Genomic DNA, 3367 nt, shown 5'->3' on the forward strand with positions numbered 1-3367 from the left:
CTCCTCTCCTGACCGCCCCTCCTCTCCTGACCGTCCCTCCTCTCCTGACCGTCCCCTTAGCCCCTGCCCTCCTCTCCTGACCGTCCCTTTAGCCCCTGCCCTCCTCTCCTGACAGCCCTCTCACCCCCCCACCCTCCTCTCCTGACCGCCTTTGGTGAGTGGGGCCCGTGGTCCTTCAAGGTCACCTAAAGATTCTTAAGTTTAAACTCCTGTGAACCAGGGGTCCTCGCCCGCATCCTCAGAGCTCTGGGCTTGGCCCTGGCCCACTGCCCAGCCAGCCTCCTGCCTCCCTGAGAGCGCCTGAGTTTGCCACTTGGGGCTGGACCCCTGGGGGATGAAAAACACCTTACCCTTCACCCTGCAACTGACATCACTTTCAACTTTCAGCCAAACAGCGGGTAAGAGAATCCGACACCAGGAAAAGAGGCAGTCCTTAGAATCAACAACCAGAGAGCAAAAGGGCAGCGCCCAGGGGAAAGTTCAAAGGACCAGAGAAGGTAGGCAGGACTAATAGAAACAGGAGACGGAGGGAGGGAGATGGTCAAATGCTGTTACAAGGGGAAGGCTTGCAATTGTGTCAGAAACTTGTAGGGACTGTTGAATGGGAGCTCCTGTGTAAATGTTCGCTCAAAATGCAACAAAAAGGTGTTGTTGTTTTGTTTTGTTTTGTTTTGTTTTGTTTAAAAAAAAAAAAGCAGCTCAGTGTGGGCCATGGCATCCTCATGTGTCCCTGTCCCAGGTTTTCGTGAGGACGGCAAGAAGCTGTTGTGGCCACTGTGTCAGGTCACCTGGCTTCCTCCCTGCCCGCTGACGCTGCATGGCTTCCTCTTTCTTCCTGCCAGGCGCTCTCTCCTTTCTAGCCATCCTGGCTTCTAAGCAAAGTGATGCCACACTGAGTTGTCCTTGATTGCCGTGGAGTCGAGCGCGACTCATAGCGACCCTGTGAACAGGAGGCCTGAAGCCCTTCTAAAATTATCGTCGTTTCTCCATGATGCCACTCCTGCTTCCAATCTAAAAGATGAGGTGTTGCCATTTCGACCCTAACAAAATCTAGTGTAAGTTATACAGCATTGTCTACATACACAGAAGAGAGGAGAGGCCACGTGGTGGCCTCGTGCTGGGGACTTGATTGGTGGTTCAAGTACCAGGGAGAAAGGTGGGCAATCAATTCCTGTGCTGATTACTACCTATGACAACATGCTGGAGGGCCAGCTATCAGTCAGTTCCAATTCGATGGGACCCAACAGTCCGTGCTCCGTCTTTGGATTCAGCACCTCTGGACATTAATGGAACTGAGGGCGTTGTCCATCATATGGTCTTCTGTGGCCGGAGTCTCTCAGGCATGGCTGGAGGGACTACTGGGTTAGAGCATGCTCAGTCCTCCTTACAGCTGGTCAGGGGTTCGCTGTGTGCCTTTGTACTTCTCACTCCCCAGCGAAGGCCTTCTGAGTGCGGTCAGCAGCCAGTGCCTGGGCTGGGGGCCCGTGAGGACTGATGAGGGGCGGGGAACTGGGGAACCAGAACTGGGTCGTACCTGCCCTTACCAAACCTGCTGACTTTCCCTCTACACCATGCCTGGAGCGTCACTTCCCCATCTGTGCCACCACTTCCCCTCGCGCCACCGCCCCTCAGGCCCCACAGCAGCCAGCTGATCCTCCAGGGAAGGGCTCCTTGCTGCCAACCGGGGCCAGTCCGCCCGAGCTGGACTCTTCCTTTCTGTCCAGCTCAGCTGCACCTGGGTCGCTGCAGACCCCGCACCTGCCTGTCTCCTGTGGAGGGGTCTTCCTCCCACACCCCTACCAGCCTGTACCCCTCCTCACCCTTTACACCTCCACCCCGCCACCTCCTGACCTCCGAGCCACCTGTTTCCAACTACATTTATTGAGCACCACTGTATTACAAGCACTGGGGAAAACAGACAAATGAAAAATTCATTTCCTTTGCGTTGATCCCACCTCACACAGCCCTGGGCGTGAGCATGGGACAAGCTCCGAAAGGCGTGGGAGTCTTCCAGGAGCAGCCAAGCTCTCTGACCACGTGCACCCCTCAGGGACTCTGGAGACACAAGTTGAAAAGACTAAGGTCCCCACCTCCCTGTGTGTTTGCTTGTTTTCGCTTTTTTTTTTTCAGTTTCTTCTCTTTTTTACGCTCTGCAAAGCAAAATCACACCTGCTGCCTTCAGTCATGTTGTTGTTACGGTGCTGTTGAGTACAACTTCTAGCAACCCTGTGAACAACAAACAGAGCTGATCCCTGTCCTGTCCAGTGCCAGCTGGACGATCTTTGAAATTCTTGAACCCATCACTCCAGTCACTGTGTCGGTCCACCTGGCTGCACCTCCTTCCCTTTGGCCACTCCTCAGATTTTCCAAGTATGGTGTCCCTCCCCGAGAAACAGCCTCTCCTAGCAGCCTGCCTGAAGTATGTGAGACAAACTTTATCATTCTTGCCTCCAAGGAGCACTCTGTCTGCGTTTTCTCCCAGACATATCCGTTTGTTCTTTAGCAGTCCGTTTGGTATTCTTCTCCAACACCCCAGATCAATGGCATCAGTTCTTCTTCTGTCATCCTTACTCATTATTGTTCAGCTCTCAGAAGCACACAAGTGACTGAAAAGACCATGGCCTCAACAGGCACACCTTAGTCCTCAAAGTGACATCATTGCTCCTCGATCATTTGGAGCAGTCCCTGACTGCAGACTTTCCCAGTGCAATACATCTCTCAATCGCCTACCTGCTGGTACCAAGCGTATTGATTGTGGTTCCAAGCGTATCGATTGTGGCTCCAAGAGGAAGTCATTGACCCTTTCAGTCTTTCCCCATTCATCATGATGTTGCCTGTTGGTCCAGAGGTGACAATTTTTCTTTTCTTGACATTGAGATGCAATCTATATTGAAGGTTGAAATGTTTGAGCTTCTTCAGCAAGTGCTTCACGTCCTTCTCACTTTCAGCAAGCAAGGTTATGTCATCTGCAGAATGTAGGTTATTAATGAGTTTTCCTCTGATTTGATGCCAGTTCTTCTTCAAGAGGATACAATCCTGATAGACACCTTTCTGGATTTGAAACTCTGCAGTGTTCCCTTGCTCTGTTCACACAGCAGCCTCTTGGTCTAGGTAGAGGTTTCACATGATCACAGTTAAGTTCTGGGATTCCTGTTCTTCTCAATGTTACTCGTGACTTGTTATGATCCACACAGTCTTTGCATTCAGCCATTTGGGCACTTAAATATGAATGTTTTGGTTTTACTTTATTGAATGACCTCGCATAACTGGGATGGTGGATAAGTTGCTCAGTAGCGTCTCCTCGGGTGGACCCTAGGCATGCCCCGGCAGGCACAAGTTGGGCCCCTTGCCCCGGCTGGCAGCTCCA

Source organism: Elephantulus edwardii, unplaced genomic scaffold (genome assembly GCF_000299155.1).
Source record: "Elephantulus edwardii isolate Elephantulus edwardi_28Jun2011 unplaced genomic scaffold, EleEdw1.0 scaffold00148, whole genome shotgun sequence".
Taxonomy (NCBI): domain Eukaryota; kingdom Metazoa; phylum Chordata; class Mammalia; order Macroscelidea; family Macroscelididae; genus Elephantulus; species Elephantulus edwardii.